This window comes from Meriones unguiculatus, chromosome 8 (assembly GCF_030254825.1).
Source record: "Meriones unguiculatus strain TT.TT164.6M chromosome 8, Bangor_MerUng_6.1, whole genome shotgun sequence".
Classification (NCBI taxonomy): Eukaryota; Metazoa; Chordata; class Mammalia; order Rodentia; family Muridae; genus Meriones; species Meriones unguiculatus.
The window spans coordinates 91,146,065-91,164,971 of record NC_083356.1 but is presented as its reverse complement, the minus strand read 5'-3'; positions in this window follow the sequence as shown (position 1 = coordinate 91,164,971).

The window sequence follows — 18,907 nt, the reverse complement described above, 5'->3', positions numbered from 1 at the left end:
TGTATGTATCATGACTGAGTACATGTTGTTGCAGGGATATATGATTATTAAGCCTTAGAAGTTCTTCTAATGTGATTTTCCACATAAGCAGATTATTTTTTTAAAGCTGCATAATCCTCTCAAGTGCACAGAAAAGCATCCAGTAAAGTTTAACAAATCTCTTCACAAACTTGGAAAAAAGAAAACTTTCTAATCTGATAAAGAGTGACCCGTGCAGAGCTGCCACAGCCATTTTAATTAATGCTCGCTTTAAAAAAGAAATTTTCTCTAATCAGGAAATGGAGCTGTCATTACTTTTCCCTATAACCATCCTTTTCCATACTGATCTGCAGTAGAGTAAGAGAAGAGAGAGAATTGAATTAAACATGCAAAGACAGCCTCACAAGGGGGAAAAAATACCATTACTAAACTGTTCTTAAGCCATAACATAAAATATGACTACCAGCCTAGAAAAATACCAGATATTTAGAATAATTAAATTTGCAAAGAAGTAATCCCCTTCTGATAATGATGATATCCATATACATTTGAATATGTAAAATAACCTTGTTAGTTATAAATAATAGACAAAATTACCAAATAAAATTCCATAGTGATAGTTCATTATGGATGGTGGGGAATGCAGTATCTACTGTATGTGTATATATATTTATGAATAAAAAATATTGGAAGCATATATTGCAAAATGTAGAGCAGTCTAGCTGTGGTGGCAGGGGCATGAGGCAGCTGGTCAGATGTCTACAGTCAGGAAGTAAAGACTGATCAAAGCTGGTACTCAACTCACTTTATTTTCTCAGCCCAGGATCCCAGCCCACACTAAGATCTTTCCACCTCAACTACCTCAGCCTAGAAATATCCTCAGAGATATTCACAGCAGATGTGAATCTCCTCGGAGATTCTAAATCCAGTCAAGTGGACCACAGAGACTCACTGTCTCTCACAGCGAGAGACGAAAGGCATGGTTATGTGCAAATACTATCCCACTGTACACAGTGGACTTGAGCATTCGCTACTTGACATCCAGAGGAGATTCCGGAACCAGCACAGTCCACAAATACTGAAAGATGACTATAATCCTGTTAATTTGAAGCATTTTATTAAAAAAGAAAACCAAAAACATAAGAAAGAGCTTCTCAAGATGTTGGGAGCCACACATGAAGCCCTGCTAGATAGTGAGTCTATTTTGTTTCCTTGAATAAAGTTGTCTCAATTTTCCAAACTATGTATAAAGCAAGTATTGATTTTAAGTTAAATATGATGGCACATTCCTCTAACCCCAGCACTTGGGAGATGGCTGCAGGAGGATTAGGAATCCAGGACCAGCTGTACCTACTTAGAATTTGAAGCTATATGAGACCATCTCAAGAAAAAAAAAATTAAACTTTTAAAGCAAAGATAAAATACTTTTAATATTGACTCATTAGAGGTCTGCTCTACCTAACTTAATTTTTCTTTATATGACTTCTAATCCAAACCAAACCAGACAAAATATCCATATATTAAATATCCTATTTTAATAGCATAGCATTTATCACAACAGAATTTATATTTACAAACTATGTCCCCCCCCCCTCTTTGTCTTTAATCCTTAGAACTATAATTCACTAACAATTTATGGATGTTTGTCACCATCTCCATTGTAATAAAATGTCATATCCTATAAATCTAGTCTCGCTGATACAGTGGCAAAGGTGCTCTGGAAGACCTCTGGGCGTGTCCTCAGACAACCCCCACAGTGACACCACCACACGTCTCTCCTCCCTCTACATGCCTGAAAGCACATCTAATCTGAACACAGAACTAATCTGCAGAGACCTTGCCATTTATCTTCTACTATGATTACAATTTCTAATCTAACCAGCAGCAACTCAAATTGAACTCTGATCCAGATGATCAATGGCCATGGGCAACCTATTAGGCATGTGAATATTAAATCATTTGGGGATAAGAACTATCCAAGTGAAAAGCATATAATTACCATCTATTAACATATATTGAAGCAAATACCACAAAAATGCAAGATGTGTCCCATATAAGCTACCAGAATCCCAGTGATGATAATGCTAAGGTTAGATCACGTACTTCACATAGAAATCAGTGCAAATTATGACTAATGTCTTCATGTGATTACTATCAATAATATTGGATTCATGAAGAAAATACATCTCATTTCTAATTTCTTTTTTTTTCTACTTTTGTTTATTCTTATTTCAATTTTGCTTCCTTGGCGTAAAAAGTACCCATGGTCCATATGTCAAAAGATAAACCATTCTATAAGAAAATGATTCTTACATGGCTTACATAGATAGCCTATACACTTACAACAGTGTAAAGCATACAGAGTCCGATTAAAGAAATATCAAGTCCCCAAGTGTCAACAAATAAATGTAAAAACTCCTCTGGTCACTCCCTCTGATATTTAACAATGCAGTTGAATTTTTTTTTTCTTATGAAAACCCAAATCCTTAGTCTTCTAAGGTAAACCCAGACATGCCACTTTTTTATAGCATATTTTACAGACTTCCTTGCAGTTTGCTAAAGGTCAAGTGACCGCAGATGACACAGATCCACTTCTGTCTAGCTCTGTCTTCTCCAGACACCTCAACAGCAGTAACAAGAGCATGTGTCCTGGATGGCAAAGAAAGAATTTCCTAACTTTACAGGTGCTCATGAGTGCCAAAAGTAAGTTTTTATCAGCGTAAGCCCTGAGGCTGCGGCTACAACAAAGCCTGGCCTTTCCAATCATAGAGACCTTAGGCCTCTCAGGCATGAGTATAAGGAGAAAAATATCTCCACAATTCACTCTCATGTCTAATAACTCTTCCGTCCTGAAGTTTCTGGGGGTTGGGACTCTGTTTCTGTCTCCTGGGGGCTGGGGCTCTAGTTATCCAATGCGAGTGCTTGACCTATGGTCCTTTGCTGGTTGTTTCACTGGTGAAGATGTTTCCCTTCTTTCTAGCCAGCACAGCCATTAGCTCAGCACTCTGTCCTTGCGGTGTCGAGACATTTTTCCTTCTCCACGCATGGATGTAGTCTTTAGCTTTTTTTATTTGTGTCCTTCTGTTTCCTCAGGATTCTACATTTCAGCTGTCAAACTTATAATTTCTGTTGGGATAAAATGAAGGAAGGTTCGGCTGGGAAGGGGTGGTTCTGCTCTCCTGTCATGCCCTGGTGATGCCTCCATCTTGTGAGAGGCTTTGTCTCTTTCACAACTGATTGGGACTTGAGGACAGCCTGAGATCTACTGCTGCATGTTCCCGCTCCTCCTGGAAACAGCTGGAAATAGGAAAGTACAAGTCTGCTTCTGGGTTTCCGGGGGTCAGGACTCTGTTTCTGTCTCCTGGGGGCTGGGGCTCTAGTTATCCAATGTGACTGCTTGACCATGATCCTTTGCTGGTTGTTTCACTGGTGAAGATGTTTCCAATTGAGTCTACTACAAATAAAAAGAACTCTAAACAACTTCCATGTCTTGGCCATTTTGGTGCTTGAAGGCTCTCAGACTGTTGGATAGTATTTTCCAATTTTCTTTGCATTAGAGCTCCTTCACTGACATTTATCTGAGCAATAGCTTAACAAAATTTCCCCTATTTGCTTTGCATGAAGCATTCAACTCTATCTTTTTCTACATTTCAACACAACTGCCTTGTAGAACTTGAGTCTTTACGGCAAGACAAAAATTAGTTTGACCTTTCCTCCATCAATTAATCAATACAATTTCACCACAGTTACCTTTTAACCTGGGTGTTTCCACAGTGCGGCAATAAAGCATGATTTGTGAGACTTCTCTGTTCTGCATATGGTTACCAATAACTCCATCTCTGTGATTAGACAAAGTGTCACAGCACATGGAGCCAAGGAAAGAAAGGAGGATTTTATTGTCTTCATCAACAATGGCCTAGTAAAACTGAGCAATATGAGAAAGCCTGATGACTAGAATTAATTGCTGTGTCTACAGATGATGTGAGGGGAGCCATTTCTAAGCAATGCTCTGAAGGGTGGAATTTTAGTACCAAATGTGATCTACTGCTTCAGCTAATGCCTTCTCCAACACCAAAAGAAATCTTAGATCCCTTTGTACCTTGACTCTGCTTTGCTTTCTGTTTTGTTTTGTTTTGTTTTGTTTTGTTTTGTTCAGGCCAGCCCTCAACTTGTAATCCTCCTGTCTCAGCTTCCTTTTGGCTGAGATTACAGGTTGACACTCTGCTCTCTGGGTCACAGGTGAGCTACCTAGAAAAGGCTACCATGTGGGAGTGTCTCAATATGTTCAAGCCTTTCTTCAGTGAATCTATTTATGGCAGATGACACTACCAGTTGTCCCTTCTGTGATGTCTTCATGGAGAGAGACCAGACATGAATACCCATGTCTGCTTCCTGAATTAATTAAGGGACCTATTTTCTGTTAAGCCACCCATCTCTTTAGGTTTGCAGGAAAGGAAACTACAGCTCAGAAAGTGGCTCCTTATTTTACTCAGATCCCACAATTCTTAGATATTAAATTTTGTTTTCTGAAATCTGTGCATCATCTCCCCCTACTGCCAAGCTGTCACAGTCATCCCTAGGACTGTCCTCAACTCTGCTATGATATTTGCAAAGTCACCATTTCTTCAGGAGCCAATAGTGATCCCTCAGAGAGCTGGTACATTTCCCCCAGGCTTGCTTGGCAGTGCTGTTGTCATCTGACACCTAGAATCAGAAACAAAATGTGAATTACAGGCCTGTCACTAACTAGATGTGTGATTTTCTGGCAACTTATTTTAACCTCCTTGTGCTTCAGCACTCCCCTTAGGGAAATAAAATACCTTGTGAAGCTGTCAGGAGGGTTAACGAATTAACAAACAAGGCATTTGAAGCCATGGTTGGCGCATCAAAAGTGCACCGTGTTGTTGGTTCCTGTCCCTTCATTTCTTTCCCATGATCCTCAGTGAATCTGGGGCATCACTGTGTATTATGATATTTTGTGTCTTTATAAATCCTAAATGATTTGTAATTCTTGGCTTTCCTACAACATATATATTATAAAGCTCCCCCGGTTTATCTGGAACAGTCACACAGGGAGTGATTATAAGAGGTGAGCTTTTAAGTATCAGAAACAAAAGTGAACCACCCCCGCCACCAGCTCACACATTCTGTTTGTTCGTGGGTGGTTTACAGGGAGTAAACCTGCCTCAACCCCTCTACGTGGCCACAAGGTTGGTGAATGCATTTCACTTTGCTTTCATTCTTAAATGATGTGAAATGCTGCCAGTGCCAAGCCCCGGCAACTCGGGATCAGTGCAAAGAGTGAGCTTTATTATGGAGTCCGTTTTGTTCCCAATGGCAACTCAATCATTAAAGTCTCCTTTTAATAACAGAGCGGTATCTTTCCCTTGAGCCTGGCCGGCCAGTCATTAAAGTATGTTCTGTTTAGTCAAGGAGCGCTCTTCGATAATGTGAGCTCCGAGGATGGAATCGCAGATGGGAGCTATCTTTATTTCCTTACGTGTAGTGAAAAGAAGCTTCCTATCTTAAGAGTCTCTCTAAACATTATATTCCTCCTAATGCAAGCTGTGCTTCTGATGGCAAGTATAATTCCCTTTTATAAGATTTGGGTTTAAGCCAGCTCACACAATAGAGGGGAGGGCTTCATTTCAGTGAAAATATTATGGTGTCAAATGAATTTTGGACTTCCTTCCACATTGAGGAAAACTATGGGTAAGTCATAAGCACAGTCTGGCCCTGTGGTCCGAAATAGACCCCTCTGTCAGTGGTGCTAGGCCTAGTATTCCAACCTTCTCCTGGATTCCATCTTTGACAGGCAGATTTTTGTCACTCTTTACATTTGGGCAAAACTGACACTAGCAGATGCATTCTGAGAACAAAGGGCCGGAGTTTTAAAAGTAAAACTTAAGGCCATTCTTAAAATGGACTATTAGCCCGTGGTATTCTGCCAAAAAGTATCTCAAATTCCTCTTTAGGGGTTATTCTATTTCAGAAGGATGATGAATATAAACATTTATGCATTTGGAGACTTTCTCTTTGACCTCAGGAGTTTGACATTGTGCTTAGATAGTTGTCTAGGACGTGTGATTATTTTATAAACTAGATAGACATAGGAATGCAAATAAGAGCAACGAAGGTCCTCTCTCCCCTCTCTGTCTAATGCAGTTCTTAAAGATTAAAAGATGGTAATCATTATGGGTGAGTGAGGAAATGGGCATCTCCATGTGGTGCTAAGTAGAGGGCTCTATCCTTCCTTTCAGGGAAGAATTTGGCAATGCACAGTAGTAGCAGCAGAGCAGTGTAGAAACTGAGCTCAGGTGTTGCATTTCCAGACAAAATTACATGCACAAGAGGCAATAGCTTTAAAACAAAACAAAACAAAAATATAAAAGCAATATTAATGTTCAATAATGACTAATTTCAATCAGGTATTTTATACCAGGGAATGCTATATTGCCAATAGATATGCTTATGTAGATGTATAAGACTAATCTGGAAAGATGTTTTGAATGATTGATAATTTGCTAAAGTACATAATCAAATTATAGCATAATACTGTTACAGAGAGTAAGTTGTACATGAAGATATGTGAATTGAAAAATGTACACCAAAATACTGTTTGGATGTCTGTGAGAAGTGGGTGTTCTTTTGGTACATGCCTATTTCCACTTCCTAGTGTTTCTATAATTAATATGCATCGCTTGGGTGCACATTTGAAAAAAAAAGAATGGGATATTTTGTTTTTATTTTCTTGCAGTCCACTGCATACAAGATTTACTGCAACAGTAAAATAGCATGCAAGCCAGAGCAACTTGCATACACCCAGAATAGGATATATTTTGAAGATAGTTCCTGGCATTTGGAAATAATGATGTTACTGGAATTTCATGGTCCTTTCATGGCCTAAATAATACAGGAGAATTCAGGATCTTCTCTTAGGCTTCTTGATCTCATTAATAAAAGATTTTAAGAGTAGACCCAAACAGAAGCTCAAGGACATACTAGAGTTTAAAGAACAACCCTAGAGTAGGAAAGCTATCAAACTTTGGTAGCTGCCTGAAGGAGGAAAATGAAGAGGAGGAGTAAGACTGGCCATGCCTTCCAAGCTGACATGAAGGTCAGATAAGGACATACTAGCAGTCATGTGGTAGGATGTTGGGGGTTGGTCTCATGCTATCTATTCTATGATAATCGCTTTCCCCCTGAGGCCTGCTTGATTACAAGCAGACAGTGTACCCCAAATGACATTGTAAACTTTGCCTCTCTGTTTAACCAATAAAATGCCGACACATCTGGGCAAGGTAGATGCGGAGGTTTGGCCAAGGTTCCTGGGCTTTGAGGGACAGAGAGGATTTTGGAAGAGAGACAGGAAGAAGGAAGAAGCCATGATGGGTTAGTGTGGAAAAAGAACCATGTTGACCAGGAGGAAGGACTCTGAGGATGGCATGGAAAGGAGCGATCCAGATGAAAGATAAGCAAGTGTTAATGGAATTATGGATGGGAATGATTAAAGTAGATGGAATGAGATGCGGTCTGAGAGATATGAGTTAGGGTAGACGGAATTATCAGACCAGCCCAAGGTGAAACAAGGCAATTATAAAATGTAACAAGTGTATGTGTTTTATTGATTGTTATAGTGGGTTAAATAATACCACCATAATAATAGGATTAATAATAAACAATATTTAGCCCGATACCTTTTATTTCAACAACAGTGGGGCCAGATGCTTTAGAGAAAGAGTGCAGAAACCCAAAGCATTGGGGGAAGCCTGACATGCTAGGAAAAGCATGCTTAGAAAGGAATGAGAGAGAGAGACAAACAGAGACAGAGAGACAGAGACAGAAAGACACAGAGAGACTATACTTTTCTGAATAATTCAAGAACGTGAGCAGTCTTACGCGGCCACTTGGCTTTGGCTCTAATAAGTTTCTACACTGGGGATGGAGATTCTGTAGAGAAACAGTCCAGTATTTCAGTAAAAGGTTAATTATTCCCCGTGTCTGTTTAGCATCCTAAGAAATTTCACTCAACTAAAATGTTACATCTCACCCCAGGCCACAGATTCTATTCTCTTGGAGGTTTTTTTTGTTTTGTTTTGTTTTGTTTTGTTTTGTTTTGTTTTGTTTTGTTTTCTTCTTCTTCTTCTTCTTCTTCTTCTTCTTCTTCTTCTTCTTCTTCTTCTTCTTCTTTTGTCTAACAGTGATGATACCACATATATTAATGTACTGATATTAAAATATCAATTCATTCTATCTGATTTGGTATATCAACATTATTAACTCCTTGAAACAAAGGCTTTCCAATGATTTAAAAAAAAAATTGACCTCTAAGGAAAAGAAAGGTGGACAAAGAGAAGGGAAGGAAAGGGGAAAACAAATGAACTTACTGAATGTTCCCCTACTACACAGTAACAAACAGACCTCTTCCACCCCGACCATCCCCTACGCAGTTACACAGCGGAAGAACAACTAAACTCTAACTACGCCCCAGGGAGAGCTGATATGTTTGGATTCTCCGTGAAACTCACTTCAACCCAACAAACTGCTCTTGGAACACTTGGGTCCTCAGAGGAACATTGTGGAAGAAAGGCATGCACTCTTCTCCAACTTGTCAAACCTCCCCTTTACAAAGTCGATTCATATGCATTTAATTTCCATTCCAAGTTTGATGTGCTCATTAGACCTGAATAGTGTTACATTTCCCTACAAACCCAGCTCTACAGGATAAACCACTATTCTATCTCATGTATTTTCTCTTCTGACTCAGCCTGTGATGCATTACAGAACGTTATTCATTCCAAATCTGTGCTAAAATAGTGGTATTTGTAGATAGAGGGATTTTAGCTCCAAAATAGCATGATTTTTAAAAAAAAAGTTTGATTCTTATCCAAAATACTCTCCATGTAGTATGCTTTAGGGTTTCTTTTTTGTAATAAATGGTTTATAAACATGCACAGGCCTAATCACAATTCAGTGCCTCCATGGGGTCCTTTTGAATCAAACAAAGACCAAAAGTAGTCTTAGCCAATATGTTATAAGACATTCAAAAATGACCTGACTGTGAGAGTTCATTAGGATCAGAGCCAGTCTATCAGCACTGTAAGGATCAATCAGGTAACATGATGCGATCAAACAGTTTTTCACTTCCCCCAAATCTCTCCCAATTGTAAGCCACCATCATTTGGATCATTACTAAAAGAAAATCTGTTAAAATACTCTTAGCCTGTAGTTAAGTGGTTCAATTACTCTGTTCTTTATTATTCCGTTTCTTCATTCATATGCTTTCACTTTGCTTGGTCAGTACAAGCTCTTGGTTTTTACAAGTGCTGTAGGCTGAATAACTGCTAAGCAATAGACAGTTATTGCCCACACACCTGGGGACTGGGAAGTTGAAGCAGAGTGTCAGCAGATTCCGTATATAGTCAGAGCCTATTCCACATAACTGTGTCCTTACCTGGCAGAAGGGGGGAAGTTCCCTCAAGTCTCTTTTATTTTTTTTTTTACTTATTTTTATTTTTTTATATCAATTACAACTTATTCACTTTGTATCCCAACTGTAGCTCCCTCCCTATACCTTCCCAATTCCACCTTCCCTCCCTTATCTCCTCCCATCCCCTTCTCCAAGTCCACTGATAGGGGAGGTCCTCTTCCCCTTCCATTTGACACTAGCCTATCAGTTCTCATCAGGACTGGCTTCATTGTCTTCCTCTGGGACACTGAGCTGCCATGGGCTACATCTGTGCAGGGGTTCTAGGTTATCTCCATGCATGGTCCTTGGTTGGAGTATCAGTCTCAGAAAAGACCCCTAGGCCCAGATTTTTTGGTTCTGTTGTTCTTGTGGAGCTCCTGTCCCCTCCAGGACTTTCTATCTCCCCCTTCTTTCATAAGATTCCCTGTACTCTGCCCAAAGTTTGGCTATGAGTCTCAGCATCTACTTTGATACCCTGCTGAGTAGAGTCTTTCAGAGGGCCTCTGTGGTAGGTTCCTGTCCTGTTCCCTGTTTTCCCCTCTTCCAATGTCCATCCTGTTTGCTTTTCTGAGTGAGGAAATAAGTTTGATCATCTTACCCAGGGTCTTCCTTCTTGCTTAGCTTCTTTAGGTGTGCAGCTTTTAGTATGTTTATCCTATATTATATGTCTAATATCCACTTATAAATGAGTATATACCATGTGTGTCTTTCTGCTTATGGGATACCTCACTCAGAATGATCTTTTCTAGTTCCCACCATTTGCCTGCAAATTTCATGATTTCCTTGTTTCTAATTGCTGAGTGGTATGGATGTGGAGAAAGGGGAACTCTCCTCCATTGCCGGTGGGAATGTAAATCTGTACAACCACTTTGGAAATCAATCTGACACTTTCTCAGACAACTAGGATTAGTGCTTCCTCAAGATTTAGCTATACTACTCCTAGGCATATACCCAAAAGATGCTCAAGCATACAAACAAGTACATTTGCTCAACCATGTTCATAGCAGCTTTAGTCATACTATCCAGAATCTGGAAACAACCCAAATGTTCCTCAGTTGAGGAATGGATATAGAAATTGTGGTACATTTACACAATGGAACACTACTCAAATCTCTTTTATAAGGGTACTATATTAGCTGATCACTTCATTAAAAAAAAAAAATACCCAGGAGAAAAAAACTGAAAGGACAAAAGGTTCATTCAGTTCCTGGTTTCAGAGGTTTCATCGTTGCTTGGCTCCACTATTTCATCCTGAAGTACAGCTGCCATTTTCATGGGCCCAGGAAGCAAAGGAGTAGTAGGGAAGGGAGCTGAGGAAGAGATGCACCCTTCAATGCCAAGCCACCACAAGCAACTGTCTCTAACTGGGTACAAGTTCCTAACACCCCAGACAGCTACAAACTCACCAGCAGATTTACCTATTAAACCACCAGTGAGGTTAAAAACCAAATGACTCTGTCAGCTCTCAATATCTCCAGCACCTGGGGGCCAAGCCTTCAGCAGGTGAGTTTGTGGAAATATTCCAGGTCCAAGTCTCTGCTACTTAACACTCTTTCCTTGGTGCCAGGTTCCAATGCACAATTTTTCAGGACGAATCAATGTTTACCCTGGCAAAGCTCATCCTATAATCCCTTACAACTTTTTAATCACACACAATGTCCAACAAAAGTGTGAAAAGTTTCTTAACAACGTAAATTATTATGTTATAATTATCAGATAAATAAATACAAATCACAACTATGACAAGTTACTACTTCATGCCTCTTGGAATTGCTTTAAACAAAAACAAAGATATAAACAAAGATATTATTGAGGAAATATATAAAGTAGAAACTTGTATGCTGTTGTCAGGACAGTGACAACAAATAAATAAATAATTATTTTTGGAAAAAATAAAGGTTTCCCGAAGAATTGAAACTATAGCTGCCATATGACATAGTAATTTCATCCCTGATATGCATACATGAGCAATGAAATCAGCGCCTCATGGAGATATCTCACTTCCATGTCTGGTTGTTTTGGATGCTTGGTTCCCAGTTAGTGCAGCCATTTGAGACGAATTAGAAGGTGTGGGCTTGTTGAAAAAGGCGTGTCACCATAGGTGGGCTTTGAGATGTCAAAAGTCCATGCCAGGCCCAGTGTCTGTCTGTCTCTCTGTGTCTGTCTATCTCTCTCTGTTTTTCTCTCTGTCTCTGTCTCTCTCTCTCTCTGCCTGCAGCCTATGGATAAGAATGTAGCTCTCAGCTACCTCTCCAGCCTCACACTTGCTACTGCCACAGTGATACAGCACTAATCCTCTGAAGCTGTAAGCATACCCCAAACTAAATGTTTTCTTCTAAAAGTTACTCTGGTCATGGTGACTCTTCAGAACAATAGAACAGTAACAATGGCAATAGTCACTGTAACATTATTCTCATTAGCTATAATATGCAGACAATCTAAATGCCCATCAAAAGATGAATGGAGGAGTTTAGTTATATATACACAATGGAATATTATTCACCTTTATAACAATATTGATGATGCCGGAGGGAGTTATACTGAAAAAATTCTCCATGATCTCTTACATGTTGAATCTCAACATTTTGAACACAGAGGAACAAAGAACAGGATGATGGTTGCCCAGTGAATGAGGGTAATGATTAGGAGATAGGGTTCAAATGCTATAAAGATGTGGCTGTATAGGATGACTAAGTGATGGCTTTAGGTAACTGTATCAATTACCTTTGCATTACTCTGATAAACACCATGATCAAAGATAATTCAAAGAGGGGAGCCGTCAGGTTGGCCTATGATAACAGAGGATAAGAGCTCATCATGGTGGCAAGGTATGAAAACATGCAGCAGGCACAGTGGCAGGATCAGAAAGTTGAGCAATTATGTCTCAGCACACACAAAGGAGAGAGAACAAACTGGCAGTTCCATGAGACCTTAAACTTTCAAAGCCCACCTCCATCAAACTTCCTCCAGTAAGACTGTGCCTCCCGCATCCTTTTCAAACAGAGCCGACAACAGTGCTCTAATGCCTGAGCCCATGGGGTGTATTTTGTATCAACCCCAGCAGAAATGAAGACATTTATAGAGATACTCATCTCTCTTAATTTGACTGTGAGACTACTGAAAGAGTGGACCCAAAAGAAATGGGAATTTTCCTCAGAAATATGCTGAGAGAAGGAAAAGGCCCCGATAAGAGGGGGAACTTGTCTGCTGAAAAGAGGTTTCACATAGTCCTAACCACTGGTTTGAACACTTTACAGGATGAGCTTGAAGCTCAATGAACAGTCAGTTGCAGTCAGGACCACACCTTGACTGGTACTTCCTAGACATGCATAGCCATGGGCCTGCATTTAAACTTTAATCTTTGTTCAGGACTCTGCTGCAGACATACTGGGGAAAGGGGTGTTCACTGGGTCTTTGTGTCCCTCTCCCCAATGTGACCACATTGAATAAATCTCCTTTTTCTGTCTTCAGTGTTTAATTTGGCTCTTTCAGCTGGCTTAATTAGAACATGTGACAAGACCCAACTCAAGGCATAGGTTGGGACACCTCCATCCCCACCCCCACCTCAAGCTCAATAACGATTTCTCATTCCAACCATTGCAAATTAAAAATGTTGCATTGTGTCCTTGAGATCTGCTGGAAGAGTAGATTTAAGTGCTCTTGCCAGCAAAGGAAAGAAATAAAAAGTAACTGAGATGATGTGTTGATTTTCTTCACCACAGTAAACATCCCTATACAATTTCAACTGTAGTCGGTAAAAGTATGGATTCATGAAGCATCGTTTGAAAGGCTGCAGTTTCTCCCAACAGAAGAAAAGAAAGACACGAACTCACAAACAATCAGAGAATAGCTTTCTTCCTTCCCAAACCAAATTTTCCCAGAAGGAGAAAAGACAACAGTGAAGCTTCAGTGGGGCAAGAGCCTGGCTCCCAGCATCCATTGCTGCTTTCATACTATTCACTTGAAAACATTTTCTAAGTTAAGCATCAGGGGGCCAGGAAACCCTTTAGATCACACAACTTCATACAACAAAATAAACATGAGGCAAAAGGCTCCACCGATACCTAGATGAAATCCCGCAACAACTGGCAGAGCCACTAATAACAGTCCTTCCATTCCCTTTGCAAGTGGTCAAACTTAATGAAGACTATTGAATTCTGTGCCAAGCTGCCTAACAGCAAGTTCACGAGAGATCATTTAAAACAGGAGAAAATGATGCTTGAAAGGGTCCCTGATGAGATTTCTCTTTTTCCTGGGAGACTCTCAATAGCATTCTGCTGCTGCGTTTTAAAAACCACTTTCCCAAATTGGGCCCCTTCATTACCATGCATTATACTCATTCTCTCCACGGAGGGGGTTTTGTAAAAGAATGGCACCCCAGTTGTGTTTTCACATTAAATGCACCCTCTCTCATATTTCATCTCTGTTGTGAGGACAGTCATTTCACTCCACAGCAACTCACTTCTTTGTCTCAATTTTGCTAAATGTGTGGTTCCCAACTGACACAGGAGTGGCTGTTGTGGGGGCCCTTCAAGAAACGAAGAGACTGATGGCACCACCAAGATTCACTGGCCATCTCAGCTGGCACTAAACTAAATCAACGGGCAGAGTCTTTAACTTGGGTGTGAGATCTATGCTAGGCAGAGCAGAGACTCTGGAAAAATAAAGCCTGGTGTTGTCTATTTACAGTCTGACAGAAGTGAAAGAATCAAGGTCACTCTAGTCCCCAGAAACATTGTTACTTGTAGGCAGTGTATGCTTTTGTCCAGGTTTCAAAACAGAAAAGCTTAGAGCTAGATGGGAATTAATATGTATCCCCTGCTTTACAAGGAAACAAATGGAATTCTCAGTGATGTGGGCTATTTTTCAGCTAATCCTGAGATACACCCACCAATTAACATTAGCTCACCTAGAGCTGAAGTTTACAGGAGAGGGTGTAAAAACACGTGGATGGCTTAGTATCCATGATTATTTTATATTTATGTTAAATATAAATACAGAGCATCACTAGCTATCTATTCATAACTAGTATAACGTGTCAATATGTTTGTTAGACAACTGTGCACATAAATCCTCTATGTTATATTAATGTGCAAATAATGTCTTTTGCTGGTCTGTAGAATATAAGCAACATTTTTCATGGGCTTGCATCATCTAGTAATAAAATTCTAACATCAACAACAATCAAAACACAGAGCAAGAAAACTGGAATTATTACCACATGGAGCCAGTTCACTTATTTGTGTTAGCAGGTTGTGATGGAAACGCTATGGTCTGTGATATAGCATGGCAGTTGTTCATAATTAATCAAGAAAAGTTTAAATTATCCACCTCATACAAATATTCCTAAGATATCAAAAGATTGTCTACTCTAACTTATGACCGTTTCTGTGAAATTATTAATGCAAACACAGCATGGTGCCAATTTCACCTGGAAAATCTATTAACGTAGAACACCTCATTTTTCAAAAGATGTGTCATCCTACTTACATTCTTTTACATATTTAAGATAAGTCAGGGGAATTCTGAGAGGGTAAGGGAAATGATTAGTTGAAGAAATATTTGAGGAGAAGGGAGTTCAGGTTTTTCAAATTAGGAAAGAGAAACCCAGCGAGTTCCCTTGAAAGAGGATATAAAGAGGACCCTGGGGTGCCAGAATGGTGGGCATTCACCTGATCTTCCGCTTGGGAGGCAAGCCCCTGGGGCATCTCTGATGCATCATGCCCTATCTCCATCCTTGGTTCAGAGCTGGGAGCACCAGTCCAATTTCTACAGCTTCACCAAGCCCCTGACATCCATCCCTCCCACACACCTACTGGCCACAGGGATCCATAGGAAGAAAACCGGAGACTCCAAGACCATTCCCTCTTTTGCCATTAATCATTGCAAGAAGTAGTATGGCCACAACGAACTTCCTAATTCATCTAGGAATAAGAAAATGGGCCACATATCATTCTCGAGGAAAAGGGAAAAAAATAAAGGAATTATTTGTCAAGGGTCTACTATTATAACATTTATATCCATGATTTTGACGGTTCCCAGGGACGTTACATGGTCCTTTAAGTCCATTACCTAATTGGATCTTTAAAAAGAGCTGTATTGAGTAGGTACTATGCTATCTTCATTACCCAAGAGGCATTTAAACAAACAAGTAAAAAAAAAATAAGTGAAGAAATTTTGCTCATGGTCATAGAACTAGTAAAGTTAAAACTTGGGATACAAACCACACCTGTAAATTTCAAAGACAGTAACGGAGAAATCATTCCATGTGGCAAGGAAGACATGCAAATGTTAGGTGTTCAGACTTTGTGTCATTCTCTTTAATACATCAATGCTAAGATCCTTATGGTGGGAAGTACTCTTCCTGAACCCACAAAGTGATTGCAGTCACCCTGAGAATGTGGTGATTATTATGGCCCCTCCGCCTGGAGAAAATATATGTGCACTCAACTCTGGTTGTTCCTGGCTATGCATGTTCCGTGAAGCCAACATAAGCATGAGGCACTTGGACCTGCCTCCCTCCTCTAGGTACCATTCACAGCTAGGTTTCCATGAGCCTCTGGTCACAACATTTCCATCAAACCAGCTATACCTAAGCCTGTTTTGGGGGTGCTATGTTTGAGGAGACCTCATAGTAAGTATGTTGCTGATTCACTGACATCATGGATCAACTGCACCAATCCGTCGCGCCTGGGCAAAGTGTGGCTAAGACATGATGTATTTCTGTCATAAGATAGCACATAGCCCCCCAACAACTAGAAACACAAAGCAACTCTTGAGCACATCGTTTAGGAATCACCTCCAACAGTGAAATCTCCAATGAAAAAGCACAAAAATGCAAAAAAAAAAAAAGAAAAGAAAAGAAAGAAGGAAAGAAAGAAAGAAAGAAAAGAAAAGAAAAGAAAAAGAAATGTGGCATTAAAGTTAGCCAGAAAGAACATTGTGGAGTGTGCAGGCTGAAGCAGTAGAGAATGGCTTTATTTGACATCAGCCAGGAACCTGCACATGAGACCGCTCAAATCTTCACTACTTTGTGCATTGATTTTTGTATTACTAATAAACCTTGGTGACTAGGCAAATCTGCACACATACCACCTGTGAATACTGAGGATCCATCGGGTTTACATAAGGTTTCAAATAATTGCCAAGGTTGTGCAGATGGTACTACGTCTGCTCCATGTCTTGGAAGCCTCTGACTAACGAAGAGCACACACAGAAGAGCCTTGTAGTAAGCCAGGGACTGGAAGGCTCAAGGGGATACTGAGAGACCAAGTGGACTTGGGGAGGGGCATGCATGCAGAAAGGGGAGGGAGGGTGGGATCGGGGAGGAGGGAGGGGCTTATGGGGAGATACAAAATGAATAAAGTGTAATTAATAGAAGTTAAATAAAAAATATAAAAAAAATTAGCAGTTATTATTTAAGGGCTGAACTAGGTGGGTGGAGAAGTCCAGGAATGCCCTGAGGGGAAGAACCGCCTTACTGCATTCTTTCCCCACCCACTAGAAATACAGTTGCTAGGAAACTGGTCCATCCTCCTAGGGAGGCTACACCAGGTCATTAATGGTCTGGGGACCTTCCTATAGCCAGTCAATTCAAAATGTAGCATTTTGACCAATAGATGCTTGCCAGGCAGGAATCGCCCCTACCTTGGGCATGCTGAGAGGGACCAGAATCTTTAAATCATCCAACTAACCTGAGCACGGGGCTCTCAGCTCTCACTGCTTCGGTGGCGGGGCGCGGGGGGGGGGGGGCGGTGTGAGTGAGCCTAAGCTGTATTTTGTAATGATTTATAATTTAAAAAAAAAACAAAACCTCATGTATTTACAGCAGAGTCTATTTATTCCTGGTCTTTTGGGGTTCGTGAACTAGCCAGAACAATTCCAACAAACCTCCAGAAACAAATGACTCAGGAACAAAAGTTGTAAACTTGGCTTAGAACAACAACAAACAAATTAAACAGAGAAATAGACTTTATTCCTATATGAAACTTCAAGAAATGTAATGTTTTCTTAGTAATGCGTTAATTCTCTGAAACAATTAACATGACATTTCTCTCCTATGCTTTCCGTGACACATTTGTGCCTCTGGAAAATAAGGTCCACAGGTAACATTCAGGAGTATCATTCTTGATTAACAGTTGAGTTATCCCCTGTTAGTGGACTTGGAAAGGGGCAGGGAGAAGATGAGGGAGGGAGGGTGGGATTGGGAAGGAATGAGGGAGGGGGCTACGGCTGGGATACAAAGTAAATAACCTGTGATTAATACAAAAATAAATAAATTAATTTAAAAAAAAACAGTTGAGTTATGTTACAGGAGAAAATAAAAGTAGCAAATGCTTCTCACCATTCATCCGGGTCTCTCAAATAATACATTACTATCACACCTAGCCACCTGCTGCTCTCAGGCAGAGCAAGCTTGCCATTAAGCTCCAGAAGCCTGACCTGAGACCACACCAACAGAGGACAATATTAGACCTCAAAGATTAATTAGTTCACCCCAGAGGTCTCCAATCTCAGCAGAAAGAGGAATGGAAGAACAGAACAAATACCTCCTCAGTTCTCTCTCTCTCTTATCTCTATCTCCCTATCTGTCTATTTCCTTCTCTCTGTCTCTTCTCTGTCTTTTTTTCTCTCTCTCCTCCCCGTTTCCTTACTTTTTTTTTTTTTTAAAGTAAGGTGTAAACACATGTGCGCACACACAATTTTATGTACTACTAGGAAACTTTGCCTTCTGATGTCCTGGCTACCCTTGCCTCCTGGTAATCTCTGGAAATGTTTCTACTTTTTAGAAATACATAACATCTCCATGGTCTGACCCTTCTGGTCTCTGCATTATTTATCTTACTTCATAAACACTTCTGTGATTATTTAATTCCCAACACAAAAAGGTTCAGCTCGGAAGGGCAGGACAAGGCCCCAGTGAACCCTGATGTATCTCTGGGGTCTGATACAGATCACTGCTCACTACTAAGTCTTTGCACAGTACTAATTGAGGACAAAATATCTTTTGATTGAAAGAGTTGATGAGATGGCTTAGTGTGGTTTTTTTTGGAATATATAAACATGTCCATTTTCAGAGATCAAATGCTTCATCATGCATAATTTTAAGGTCCTGGATTTTTGTTTCTCATCAGATTTTGATTGAAAGGGACCTGAATTCATATTACATGCAATATATATTTAATCTGGTCTGGGCAGCACTCTGTGCTAAATTCTGCATATGAGGTATAACGGTAAACACAACAGACATTGAGAGTCTTGGTTCAGCTACAGAGAAGAACATCGACAGACGTTTCAAGCAACGAATTCCAATATTCAGAACCACATTCTTTAGTGTGTCCAAGACACACTTTGATAAAATGCCCAGGAAATAAGTATCTTATAATAAAGTTACTTCACATTGGCTTTTCTTCAGCTTTATCTGTGAAACACTGTGAAATACAGTCCATGCCAGAAGGA